At 41.7% G+C, this 14918-nt stretch overlaps 1 long non-coding RNA gene across 1 annotated transcript; it reads left to right on the top strand.

The window, feature by feature from the left end:
- The first annotated feature begins 3205 nt into the window (after positions 1 to 3205).
- Positions 3206 to 14145, top strand: LOC120437595. Its single transcript, XR_005611274.1, has 4 exons — positions 3206 to 3261; positions 3348 to 3518; positions 5922 to 6014; positions 13808 to 14145. It is a non-coding gene; the product is annotated as an uncharacterized LOC120437595 (long non-coding RNA).
- Positions 14146 to 14918: the final 773 nt, after the last annotated feature.

Here is a 14918-nt window from a genome sequence, read left to right as displayed (position 1 = left end):
GTAAATGGACTTGTTCTTTTATAGCGCTTTTCTACTCTGTCTAAGCACACATGCATGGACATCCATAAATATACACAAAACACCTCTCAGAGACATCTGTATATTCCTGTGTGCTGTCATTGGTAAGCCCACTATAGGAGTACATTGTGTCTGATGGCACAAGCGTCAATCCATTGTGGTCCTGCCTGTATCCGCTTGTGTTCTTATTACAAAGGGACAAGGCAGCATTAAGCTCCAAGTGAGACCAGAAGTATATAAATCTGATAGATCTTCCCGGGCTAGGAAAGAAGGTGACTGAAGTCTAAGGAGCTTGGAAAGAAACGCATCTGGACTTCTTTAAGTTGCATGAACATGTTTCACCTCTCATCCGAGACGCTTCTTCAGTTCTACGGTCAAATGGTGAAGAGTCCCAGATTTAAGCCCTGTGGGAGTATCCCACTGAGAGGGACAATGGACCCCCTAACACATCTGCAGGGCCAAGGTGTGAAAGTGGGTGTGGGTCACAATCAGCTAAGGTTTCGGGTGAGCTCATTGTGAAACCTAGCTGCACCCTATCATGTGATTTCCTGAGGTCAGATGGCCCAGGGTGTGAGTGGGCGTTAAGGCGTCTGGGAAGGGATCTCAAATCTGGATTATAGATGGCAGACAGTTGGTGTCGTAAATCGCCGCCTCTGTTCAAAGATGGTCGCTCACAGTGGACGTGAATGGCTTCTTTCACTCCTCTTTCAAACCATCTCTGTTAAAAATGTGAACATTGGCGTCCACCTTGTGCCTACACACACTAAAGAATATCTGCATAAGTCTTTCAAGTCTCTACCCACTGGGCTTCATCATTCCCTTCCCTCAGAGCCAAGATCTCAGTCCAAGATCTGTGGAGCAAACCCACAACGGAGGATTATCCCGTGGTGCCAGAAGCAGCCCTGCAGATGTGGACTTGGAGGCAGAGTTAGAACACCTAAAGCAATTGTAGATCATTGGTTAAATGATCACCAAGCAATATTTGTTTGTGCAGACCTGCCATAACTGTGGGGGACTAGTCCAACCGGAATAGTATGGTGGGGGGAGTTTTGTTCTTCCGGTTCAGTCAGTGTGTTTTACCGTGTGCTGGAGTACGCATTAAAGTTTTGTAGCGGACTAACATCGGGAGTGATTATTGGCTCGTCGCATCGCACGAGAGTGCTACATGGTGTCAGAAGACGGCATGGACTTCTCGCCAGCACGTATGTTTGTATCCCTCTCGGGGTACCACACTGCTTATTGTGCGCCGTGTTGGATTAGCCGCGGATAAAAGAAAAGAAGTCGCCCCGTCATGGCGGACGGATTTCGCAGACCTGACCCTCTGGTTTTTGATGAGAACATTGCCGAGAATTGGCGTGTTTTTGAAAGGGAGTAGTCTTTCAAGTCTCTACCCACTGGGCTTCATCATTCCCTTCCCTCAGAGCCAAGATCTCAGTCCAAGATCTGTGGAGCAAACCCACAACGGAGGATTATCCTGTGGTGCCAGAAGCAGCCCTGCAGATGTGGACTTGGAGGCAGAGTTAGAACACCTAAAGCAGATATCGCTCACTGGCTGCTACAACAGCTCATTTGCTTTTATGTGTAGAGAAGATCAATGCGGACAAATACACGTCTCATATCTAACTGAATGATTAAGGCTACGTTCACACTGCAGGCGAAAGCGCATCAAATCCGATTTTTTCGCCCCTATGCGACTCATATCCGATCTTGGTATGACAGTGTGAACGGCACAAATCCGATATTTTCAAATCCGATCTGGGTCACTTTCGCATGTGGTCCTGAATCCGATACATATCCGATGTTTTACAAAGCGACTGCTGGGCGAACGGTCATGGCGCATTAAATCCGTCTTTTACGTCACTGACAAGACAGATGCCAATTATCAGCGCTGGAGAAGCGCCCGATAGGACATCGCGAACGATTTCTTGCCTTCCGGTGAAACTGTTGGGAAGACAACGTTGGAGAAATGTGATTTACTGTATTTTCTGCAGATTCTGACAGAAATCTGCAACTATCCTTTGAAGTACTGCTCCTCTAAAACAGGTTATCTACATTATTATGTAAATAACAAAATAACTTAAAGCAAAAATCTGGAAACATAAAGTCCGAAGTCTTTATATTAAGGGCCATCAGTCAAACAATATTGTTTGCTCTGGGTCTAAACAGAGCGAGTTGTGTGTGACATCTTCTTTTGCGCATGTGGGCCGCTTTGAGCGTTCACACTGGAGAGTGTTTGATGTCGCATTTTATGTGTAGTGTGAACAAGCAGACAAAAAAATCGGATTTGATCAAAAAATCGGAATTGAGCATTAAAACCTGCAGTGTGAACGTAGCCTAAGAGTGGCTCCAAATCCATGCCAAAGTTGTGTGGCACTTACTCTCTCCCCTCTATTGCTATTGGGCAACAGAGGTCCTACAATAGGCCCAGTGGGCCACTGCCAGTTATTTGCTAGCTCTTGCCCTTGAGTATGACTAGGCCACAAAGTTGATCAGAAAATGACGATGGCACAGTCGCAGCGAGTAATTAATGCAGGTGTTATTTACTTTTAGTAAATAACTAGATACAAACTAATTTTAACACATAACATTATTTTCACTGTTGTTTCATCGTAAGAAAAACAATATAGATCATCAGTTTTTCATTTTAACCCTCACAGCTCGTCTGACTGTGAGTCCCAACAGCTCTCAGTTCTTTAAAAGAGACTTTGTGTCTCTGAGCTGTGAGGAGGACGACAGCTGTGCTGGATGGACTCTGAGGAGAAACACAAGCAAACCAAACATCACTCAGTGTGGAGATGGGTGGGGAGAAGGTGGTGGTTCTTCCTGTAACATCACAGTTTTCCAATCAGACAGTGGGGTTTACTGGTGTGAGTCCAGAGAGGGTCCCATCAGTAACATGGTTAACCTGACAGTCACTGGTAAGCTGAGTGTGTGGAGTTAGTGTTGATGAAGCTGTGTGTAAATGGATGAAATGCTGTAGTTTGTCTCTGTGTTGAGGTGGATCAGTGATCCTGCAGAGTCCTGTCCTCCCTGTGATGGAGGGAGATGACGTCACTCTGCTCTGTAAAACAAAGACCACTCCCTCCAACCTCCCAGCTGCTTTCTATAAAGATGGCTCCCTCATCAGGAAGCAGCCTACAGGTCACATGACCATCCAGCATGTTTCCAGGTCTGATGAAGGCCTCTACAAGTGTGACATCAGCGGTCATGGAGAGTCTCCATCCAGCTGGATCACTGTCACAGGTGACACACTCACCTGTCTGTGTTTCTGCAGCTTTCAACATTCACAATGTGACGACAACTTAATGACTGTGTTTGCTTTACTTTAGGGGGACACATCACCACACCTCCACCTACATCCACACCTCCACCTGGTTCCACCTCAGTCACTCTTCCTCCCGTTCTCTCTGTGTTGTCATGTGTTGGATCCGTCTGTGTTGTGGTTCTACTGGTGTTACTGGTTCTGCTGGTGAGACATTGTGTTCACAGGAAACCTGAAGGTGAGACTCAGACTTCCTGATCTTTTATCATTTCAGTTTGTTTAGAAGAATAAAGCTCACAATCATTCATCACATTTACAGCAAAGAAATTTATTGCTGATGTATATTTAGTGGTAGGTGTTACACAGAGCAAATGTGTTTGCTCACTGAAAAGTGATTGTGAGTTATGTTTTGCCTACTTTTCAGAGATGTATTCATTACTGTTAATGTAGCTTTTTAACCATCTTGTCCTATATGCTGTTAATTTGTTTTGCTTTTCTTTTTTTTTTTTGGGTAGAGATTTTTATGTATATGTAAATTTCAATATTTTACTGATTAGTGGTTATTCTTTTGCTAGCATAATGGACAGGTTTTTGATGGGGCGCCCACACAAACGCAAAGCAGGAGATGAAGCATAGCTGAATATTTTTCCAAACCAACTTCATTCTAAGCCAAAGACTAGAAAATATGGTCAAGCATATCTTCCCTTTGGTTTCACCTGCATGGTAGGTCTCCCCTTCAGAATTGGTCTTTCCTTTGTCGGGAGCACGTGCTGGGTTCTTCAAATCATGGACAAACAGTATCCCATAGCTGTTTATGTTTTTAAACCAATTTTGCACATAGTCAGATTAACAGTATTTTGTCTCTATCTGCCATTCTGCAATTCATCTCATGTAATCAATAAAGTGGCGCACAGCGTGACGTGAAAAAAAGGCACATACCTTTGATGTTACGTGACGAACTCTGTATTCCTCATCCCAAAAAAATAAAAAAAAGGAGTTTTAAAAAATACATAAAAAATAACATACACATTTTAATGTAATTAATCCATGCGGAGCACAGACAAACTCAAAATCCCTGAAATGTCTCTGTCAATGCATTTTGGGCAGTTTTTTCAAAATTTTCCATTCTGTGCTCCAGATGGGATGACTGCATTTAAACTTGTCATCCCGATTAGCGGGATTTAAGCTTTAGTGTTGACAGCCTTGCAACACACACAAAACCAGAAGACAATATGATTATTATTATAGACTTATACTTTGCACCGATGTGTTTTCTAAAATCTTTCTCACATATATACACAAAAAGTGAGCGCGAGGGCCCTTGGTACGCCTGCTTGCTGCTGCTGCTGCTGCTGCTGTGATGAAGTCTCTCACACAACCTGTTGAAAGGGGAGGGGGATGTGCTGCCTCCAAATAGTACACATTTCATTCATGATGTTGTCAGTCCGAGCCCATTATGTATTATTTTTTTCCTCCTGGGTTGTGTGAAATCCCGGAGGGGCGGGGGGGGGGTTTCTATACAAGGTGTAGGTCTATTAGGTTATGTTGGGTGTTGATACTGGAGTGCCAGAGGGAGTGTTTGCCAGGGCACCAAACATGCTAGGACTGCCCCTGCCTCCACCCACTCCACTCTGCCTGCACTGTCTTTCTTGTTCACTGTCTCTTTGAATAGTTAATCCCAGGTATTTAAACTCACCACCTTCACTGCCTCTACACCTTGCAGCTTCACTGTTACACAACCTCCTTATCATTCACTCACATCTATTCTGTCTACAGACTTGATTCCTCTTCTCTCCAGACCATAACTTAACCTGTCACTATAGACCACAATGTCATCTGCAAACATCAGTCCAGAGACTCCTGCCTGACTTCGTCTGTTAGCCTGTCCGTCACCACTGCAAAAACAAAAGGGCTCAGAGCAGATCCCTGATGTAATAAATCACCCTCTTGAACCCATCTGTGTGCTCCTACTGCACACCTCACCACTTTCTCTCTGTCCTTATACATGTCCCGCACCGCCCTCACAAAACACTTCTCTTCAACGCACCCTGTCAACTGCTTTTTCTAAATCCACAAGGACATAGTGAAGCTCCTTCTGACCTTTTCTTCACTCCTCTTGTAAATTCTCTGAAAGCGTACATCACATCAGAGCTCTTTTTTCAACATCAAGCCATCAAACTCTCTTTACCTAGCTTCAGCAACTCGTCTCTGTATCTTCATGGTGTGGCTCATCAGTTTGGTCTCTGCAGTTACGGCAGTTCTGTACATCAGCCTTTATTTTAGAAAAGCAGCAGCAATAGACTTCATTCCTCTGGCATCCTCTCAACCCAAGATTGTGTTAAATAAGATTGGGTGAAAATTCCCATGCCATCTCTCCTAGACATCTCTGTACCTCCACATTTATGTGTTCTCCCTTTACACTCTTTGTCATCATCATAGCTGCCTTTGCTTCCTCTGTTCTAATCCTCTGCACTTCCAGATTCTTCTCTCTTCATTCATGGCCTATACTGTTAAATTACTATGAAGACTACATAAAGAAAAACTTCAGATCTGAATGTTTTTTTGTGTGAAGCAGCAGTTTCTACATGAGCAGCTCTGCTATCACTCGCAGTGATGTCCTGTTTGTGTGTTTTATGTACAGAGAGGGATCCAGTCTACTCAGCAGTGAAAACAGGAGATGTCAGTTATGGTGAAATTATCATCAAGGACGTGAAAAAACAAACAAGGATTAGAGGTACAGCTGCTCTTCTTTGTTTCCTTCGTGGTTCGACATAAACACACACTGAGACTTTGCTTTAGGCTAAATGGTAACTTTCGACTTCCTGATATTTGATAGGTTTTCCAATTAGCATGGGACTGATTGAAATATTGAGTTTTTTGGTTGTTTAAGAAAGTAACAAAAATTCAGTAAATGAAATTGAACAATTATAATTATGTGTAAACAAGATTATTCATACATGCAAACATTTATTTACATTCATCCATTTTCTCATGCTTATCTTAGTCCAGGGTTTAAAGATGCCTAGACTTCTGTCTCCCAAGCCACCTTCTTGAACTCTTGTAAGGGAATTCCAATGACTTGCCAAACCAGCTGAGAGACATAATCTCTCCCAGAGAAATTATCTTTTCACTGTGGCTTCAGTTATTCCATGGCCTTAAAGCCTCAAAGTGAACAGCCAACTTAGCAATGGAGATGCAGAACATGGTCCAGTCAGACTCGTCAGTCAGGCTTTCCCCATCTTCCTTGAGCAGCAGCATCTAGGTTTTCTTCATTTAACCCCCATAGGACCTGGCCTCGACATATGTAGACTTCACATTTTAGGATATCTAGACCAACATACAAAGTTTTGCTCTACAAGGGCCTGATGTACACTTATGAGGACATTTTAATGTTCCATCGAAATTTCAAACAAATGTCCTCAGATGTGCATCTCATTTTTCTCAGAATCAAAAATCAGGTAAAAAAAAAAAAATCAGGTAATTCTTTGTTTTTACATTAACCAGGGTCCAAACAGCCCAAATGGCAAAGAGAATTTAAAAATGCATGCCATGGAATAGTTCAGGTCTTAGGAAGTTAAAAGAAGAACAGATTCAGAAGTTAATTAAAACTCTATAATATTTACTGTAGGACAAATAGTTGGCATAACTTTTAACAAAAATTCAGTTGCTTCAAGATCCAGTGTTTCAGCTGTTTTTTTTGTAAAAAGATAACAATGTTTGCCTTTTCTGTAGCTATAGGGCATATATGGTATTACTCTTGGCTGGAAGCAGTGCTTAATCAATGGAAAAAACACAAACTTTGTCCAAAAACCTCTCATGCTTAGCTGTTTTCTACTTTTTCTTTGGTCATTTTAGCCTTTTTGGCCAGGGTGAAGGGAGTATCTGCCATCAAACAAGAAGACAGCCGCATGTAACTACGACAGTGTTTGCTAATTCACCTTACATGCATTAATGTAATAATGTGGTTAGCGTACTCAACGTAAATTACACACGAACAACATTAAGCTACTCACTCAGAGAAGAACGGCTGCTGCTGCCATCATCATCCTCATCATTTCTGCTACACTGGCAGGGCTAGGGGCCAGGACTCTACGGGTTTTTGGGGGATGTTGCTAACTCCGGGTCCGATAACAGGCACCACACCCGCAGTAGATGTGCTCGGTGTGAGGACTCGCAGCAAGCTATCAAACATGGCGCATTTCTCTGCTTTAAAAAAAGAAGACACTGTGCGTTGCCAGGTGTTTCATCGGATTCGAGGTGTTACCTCCTTTGACAGTATCACAGTATCACCTTAAAGCACTTGTTGCAGGCTGCTGAGTTTGCATCTTTTGCTGTGAAGTACAGCCAGACTTTTGACCGCTTCACCTTGAGCATTTTTAATCTGTAGCTCTGCTCTAAAAGAACGTGCGTACCTGGGCCCGCCTACTATCCTCGGAAACGTAAAATGATTGGCTAGAATTGGCTCAGGAAAAAAAAAAAAGCACCGAAATAAAGCACCGAAATGTGCGCTGCTTTTCGATCTGGTTACTACCATTTATGGCAGATGAGATATTTCACCTCTCATCCGAGACACTTCTTCAGTTTCTTCAGTTCTAAGGGTCAAATGGTGGAGAGTCCCAGATTTAAACCCAGTGGGAGTTTCGCCCCAAAGTGGGACAAAGAACCCCTTGATGATCCTCTACCAAATCACATGAGCCAAGGTGTGAAAGTGGGCGTGGGTCCCAATCAGCAAGGGTTTCAGGTGAGCTCATTGTTAAACCTGCCCCCACCCTATCATGTGATTTCCTGAGGTCAGATGGCCCAGAATGTGAGTGGGCGTTAAGGAGTCTGGGAAGGGATCTCAAAACTGGATTATAGATGGCAGACAATTGGTGTCGTAAACCACCGCCTCTGTTCAAAGATGGTCGCTCACAGTGGCGGTGGTTCTCGGATGGGAGGTGAAACGTCTTCAAGCAACTTAAAGAAGTCCAGACGCTTTTTCCAAGCTCCTTAGACTACAATGACCTGGATGACTGAGAACCTTCACAGACATAAAGTCGGTGATCAATAAACTGAAACACAATAAAACTGCTTTAAGAAGAATTAAAAATATGGTGCTTTAAAAAAGTGGAAGATGTATATTCCAGATACCAGAAAGACCTAAACATGGCCTCACATGTAAGTTGACACTAACCAGCTACTTATTAGTATGCGGTGGACAAAAGTTTTTATTTGTTCTAAATCAAGTTATTTGAATGTGTCACTGTTACAGGTAACAGGTGGCATCCATGGACAACTATACATCTGTCCTATAAACAGGGGATGCAGCTTGTTGTTGCTGAATGAGCCATCGTTATTTATTCCATGTCATACTTTATGACCTTTTTATTTACTTTCTTGTGATACAACTGTATATTAATTTTTTTCAAAAAATTACAAAAATACATAATAAATCTAAAATGTTCCAAAAGAGCGGTGTAATCAGCACTACCTTGCCATGTAACTAGTGATCGACACCCCTCCCCCCAAAAATAACAGCTTATTTTGGTTTTTAATTAATGCCTGTGTGTTACCATGAGACGTATAACAAGACAAATTGAACAGACCTCTGATACAATGAATCATTTTCACTTTAAACTTCTGCTTGAAAATCTACATCAGACGCTTTAATGATTCTAATTAACTATAGTACGAAGCCATCTTTTCTAGTTTGGCTAAGAATAGTCTGCTTGTTGTTAGAATCTGTTTGCTTTGTGCTCTGTGGTGAAATGTGTCACTTTGCATTGAGAGAAGATAGCAGTTTTGTGGTTGCTCACCTTCAGTTTTCACACAAACATCACGCAGGTCTTTGTCATCTGTTAGCATTTCTCTGCAGAGGTGTTAAAGAAGTTGGAAAAAACTGTGAAAAGCTTCTGATGTTTGTAAAGGTTGGGACTTATTTTTTCATAAACAAGAATAATAACATTTTGCTATAGCAACTGTCTAATACTATTCCATTACTACTATTGTATCTGCAGTACTTAGGAAGGCACCACTTATGGACAAACACACATCAGATCAAAGAGGCCCAGAAGTACGGCTGCTCTGAAAGTTAGTTTGTCTCTATGCTACACTAAACTAAGCCAGCGTGGAGGAATACATTACAAAATATATTTTGTGGCATGTAATCTGGAATACAGTTTAAAAGTAACCTTCCACCACTAGCTGTATCTGCACACAGGTTTTGTAGTATTAAATTATTAAATTTTATTTATATAGCACCAAATCACAACAACAGTCGCCTCAAGGCGCTTTATATTGTAAGGTAGACCCTACAATTATACATACAGAGAAAAATAGAAAAGCAAGCAGTGGGAAGGAAAAACTCATTTTAAAAGGAAGAAACCTCCGGCAGAACCAGGCTCAGGGAGGGCGGCCATCTGCTGTGGAAGAGAGACAGAGAGATAATAACAGATATGATTCAATAGAGAATATAGTAATACTAATTATGTGAGAAAAATGACTGGAAAGGAAAAACTTGATGCATCATACAAATCCCCCAGCAGCCTACACTCATTGTAGCATAACTACGGGGGAATTCAGGGTCACCTGGTCCAGCCCTAACTATATGCTTTAGCAAAAAGGAAAGTTTTAAGCCCAATCTTAAAAATAGAGATGCTGTCTGTGTCTTGAATCCAAACTGGAAGCTGGTTCCACAGAAGAGGGGCCTGAAAACTGAAGGCTCTCCCTCCCATTCTACTTTTAAATACTCTAGGAACAACAAGTAGGCCTGCAGAGCGAGAGCGAAGTGCTCTAATAGGGTTATGTGGTACTACCTGTGAGAATTTCTGCTACACTGGCAGGGCTAGGGGCCAGGACTCTACGGGTTTTTGGGGGATGTTGCTAACTCCGGGTCCGATAACAGGCACCACACCCGCAGTAGATGTGCTCGGTGTGAGGACTCGCAGCAAGCTATCAAACATGGCGCATTTCTCTGCTTTAAAAAAAGAAGACACTGTGCGTTGCCAGGTGTTTCATCGGATTCGAGGTGTTACCTCCTTTGACAGTATCACAGTATCACCTTAAAGCACTTGTTGCAGGCTGCTGAGTTTGCATCTTTTGCTGTGAAGTACAGCCAGACTTTTGACCGCTTCACCTTGAGCATTTTTAATCTGTAGCTCTGCTCTAAAAGAACGTACGTACCTGGGCCCGCCTACTATCCTCGGAAACGTAAAATGATTGGCTAGAATTGGCTCAGGAAAAAAAACAAAAGCACCGAAATAAAGCACCGAAATGTGCGCTGCTTTTCGATCTGGTTACTACCATTTATGGCAGATGAGATATTTCACCTCTCATCCGAGACACTTCTTCAGTTTCTTCAGTTCTAAGGGTCAAATGGTGGAGAGTCCCAGATTTAAACCCAGTGGGAGTTTCGCCCCAAAGTGGGACAAAGAACCCCTTGATGATCCTCTACCAAATCACATGAGCCAAGGTGTGAAAGTGGGCGTGGGTCCCAATCAGCAAGGGTTTCAGGTGAGCTCATTGTTAAACCTGCCCCCACCCTATCATGTGATTTCCTGAGGTCAGATGGCCCAGAATGTGAGTGGGCGTTAAGGAGTCTGGGAAGGGATCTCAAAACTGGATTATAGATGGCAGACAATTGGTGTCGTAAACCACCGCCTCTGTTCAAAGATGGTCGCTCACAGTGGCGGTGGTTCTCGGATGGGAGGTGAAACGTCTTCAAGCAACTTAAAGAAGTCCAGACGCTTTTTCCAAGCTCCTTAGACTACAATGACCTGGATGACTGAGAACCTTCACAGACATAAAGTCGGTGATCAATAAACTGAAACACAATAAAACTGCTTTAAGAAGAATTAAAAAATATGGTGCTTTAAAAAAAGTGGAAGATGTATATTCCAGATACCAGAAAGACCTAAACATGGCCTCACATGTAAGTTGACACTAACCAGCTACTTATTAGTATGCGGTGGACAAAAGTTTTTATTTGTTCTAAATCAAGTTATTTGAATGTGTCACTGTTACAGGTAACAGGTGGCATCCATGGACAACTATACATCTGTCCTATAAACAGGGGATGCAGCTTGTTGTTGCTGAATGAGCCATCGTTATTTATTCCATGTCATACTTTATGACCTTTTATTTACTTTCTTGTGATACAACTGTATATTAATTTTTTCAAAAATTACAAAATACATAATAAATCTAAAATGTTCCAAAAGAGCGGTGTAATCAGCACTACCTTGCCATGTAACTAGTGATCGACACCCCTCCCCAAAAATAACAGCTTATTTTGGTTTTTAATTAATGCCTGTGTGTTACCATGAGACGTATAACAAGACAAATTGAACAGACCTCTGATACAATGAATCATTTTCACTTTAAACTTCTGCTTGAAAATCTACATCAGACGCTTTAATGATTCTAATTAACTATAGTACGAAGCCATCTTTTCTAGTTTGGCTAAGAATAGTCTGCTTGTTGTTAGAATCTGTTTGCTTTGTGCTCTGTGGTGAAATGTGTCACTTTGCATTGAGAGAAGATAGCAGTTTTGTGGTTGCTCACCTTCAGTTTTCACACAAACATCACGCAGGTCTTTGTCATCTGTTAGCATTTCTCTGCAGAGGTGTTAAAGAAGTTGGAAAAAAACTGTGAAAAGCTTCTGATGTTTGTAAAGGTTGGGACTTATTTTCTTCATAAACAAGAATAATAACATTTTGCTATAGCAACTGTCTAATACTATTCCATTACTACTATTGTATCTGCAGTACTTAGGAAGGCACCACTTATGGACAAACACACATCAGATCAAAGAGGCCCAGAAGTACGGCTGCTCTGAAAGTTAGTTTGTCTCTATGCTACACTAAACTAAGCCAGCGTGGAGGAATACATTACAAAATATATTTTGTGGCATGTAATCTGGAATACAGTTTAAAAGTAACCTTCCCACCACTAGCTGTATCTGCACACAGGTTTTGTAGTATTAAATTATTAAATTTTATTTATATAGCACCAAATCACAACAACAGTCGCCTCAAGGCGCTTTATATTGTAAGGTAGACCCTACAATTATACATACAGAGAAAAATAGAAAAGCAAGCAGTGGGAAGGAAAAACTCATTTTAAAAGGAAGAAACCTCCGGCAGAACCAGGCTCAGGGAGGGGCGGCCATCTGCTGTGGAAGAGAGACAGAGATTAATAACAGATATGATTCAATAGAGAATATAGTAATACTAATTATGTGAGAAAAATGACTGGAAAGGAAAAACTTGATGCATCATACAAATCCCCCAGCAGCCTACACTCATTGTAGCATAACTACGGGGGAATTCAGGGTCACCTGGTCCAGCCCTAACTATATGCTTTAGCAAAAAGGAAAGTTTTAAGCCCAATCTTAAAAATAGAGATGCTGTCTGTGTCTTGAATCCAAACTGGAAGCTGGTTCCACAGAAGAGGGGCCTGAAAACTGAAGGCTCTCCCTCCCATTCTACTTTTAAATACTCTAGGAACAACAAGTAGGCCTGCAGAGCGAGAGCGAAGTGCTCTAATAGGGTTATGTGGTACTACCTGTGAGAATGCCCACAATCCCTTTGGATGTCCCAACTTATACACCCTTTTATGAAGGTCTTGGCTGTCTTCACACTCACTGGTCAGTGGCAGTCTATCTACTCCACCTTTCTAATTAGAAGCCACAGTACCACCTGCTCCAGGATATAACTGTAGCATGTCCATTCCTTCCTCAGCCATTCCCATTTGCAGCTCCCTGATTGCTACATTCTGCATCTTTTGTTTGTAGGAGAAGGGTCAGTTCACCTCACTGTAGGTGATCTGCAGGGATACAATGTGCTACTTCCTACTCTTGATGCTCTGCCGTGATTTCAGCCAGGGCTTGCACTGGCTGTGCAGACTCAGTCCAACATAGTTCTGTGTGTTGGGTGAAGTTGGGCACCACTGTAGTACTATGTTGCTAGCGTGAATTCCAGACACAAAGTCAGAGTTCATGTGTTTTACTTTTATGTTGCCACAGTTTATAGCAATTGTCTTTTCAGACATTAATTTGATTAGTTCAGCAACATTTTAGCGTACTCCAACACACACACACGTAAAAAAACACAGTTATTGGTAAACAATGAAGATATTTCGTGCATCACAAGTAGCCGTACCTTTAAGTGTGAATGCGCTTGTACACTGAAAACGGCAAATGTAAGTGGAAATAAATAATTTGGGATTGGCATGGTCCTGGTTTTGTAGCCATGGTTTAGAGTTGAACTTGTGAACTTTTGATTATTAAGGAGTCTGTATTAGAATGTTTGTTTATCAATTACATTTATGTCTTCATGCATTTCCTTAGTATTTTGAGTTTTTAGTCCTTAGTTTTAGTTATTCGTCATATTTCTCTCAGTATTTTCTGTTGCTTTCCTTAGTTTCCTGTTGTTTAAACTTGTGTGTTTGTTTGTTTGTGTGTGTGTGTGTGTGTGTGTGTGTGTGTGTGTGTGTGTGTGTGTGTGTGTGTGTGTGTGTGTGTGTGTGTGTGTGTGTTTTCGTGTTCAGAGTTTAACCGAGAGCCCAACGTTGTCTACTCTTCACTCAAGTTGTCCATGGGTCCAACCGCTGGTGTCTAACTGCTCCCCCCAGCACCACAGACACAGGATATGTACATGCTAAATAGATTTGTATGCAGATTTGTGTGTATTTTGCGTAGTATCTTATTTTTTATCCGAGTTTTTTAAAGTGTATTTTGCTGCAAAATCAGCAGTATGGTTACAAATGTTTTCATGTCCTCAGTAAGATCACTCTTATTTATATTTTATTCATGTTTGTTACATCTTGATCTTTTTGCCAAAGTATCAATTTAGTTCCTCTACAAGATTAATAAATGTTTGTTCTCACTTGTTTTCCACGTGTGTTTCTGTGGGTTTTGCTGAGGTATCGGATGGAAAATCTGACTTACTTGAGTTTGCTTTGGCTAACTGACACACCTCTATTCAGTGCAGGAAAGTGTGAGGCTAAAGACAGCAGAAGTGTCACTCAGTGGTTTCAAACACACTGAAAGGCTTCAGTGTGTTTGATACTGATATCTGACATTTTACACCTGTACTTTGAAAATATGTTGGTATAGATGTGACCCGTGGGAGGTACTATTTAATTAGTAGATGAGCCTCAGGAATATAGTCCGTTCACAAGCTTTTATGCTAATACAAAATTTTCTATACATGTAACAGTAGCAGCAACAAACAAATAGGAGATCTACTTTATCAAATCCATTAATAACTACAAAATTAACAATTGCATGAGGAAGACCAGATAAGAGCTGCGGGGAATATATTAAAAACCATGCCATGCCATGTGTCATCCTTTTAATGCTTTCGTCTTTCCAGATGAGAAAAGGCCCAATACCGCAGGTAAATGACAGCATCATCCACCCCGATGTTTGGCTGGTAGACAAACTGCAGTGGGTTTAGATGTATCACTCCTGATGAATGGCATGGGGGGAGGAGGCAGTAGAGTCGTTAAAAGAAAAGGAAAAAGAGGGCAGGTGAGTTGCATCTGGTATCCTGGTGCTATGGGGTGTTGCAGAGAGGTGTGAAGAGCTCTGGTAGATGGGGGAGGGAAGGGCTTCTGAATCAAACCTGTTAAACTGTTTTAATTTATTAGCCTGAAA

Source organism: Oreochromis aureus, linkage group 3 (assembly GCF_013358895.1).
Source record: "Oreochromis aureus strain Israel breed Guangdong linkage group 3, ZZ_aureus, whole genome shotgun sequence".
NCBI lineage: Eukaryota > Metazoa > Chordata > Actinopteri > Cichliformes > Cichlidae > Oreochromis > Oreochromis aureus.
The sequence above is the reverse complement of the archived record's forward strand: the minus strand, read 5'-3'. Positions and strand labels throughout refer to the sequence as shown.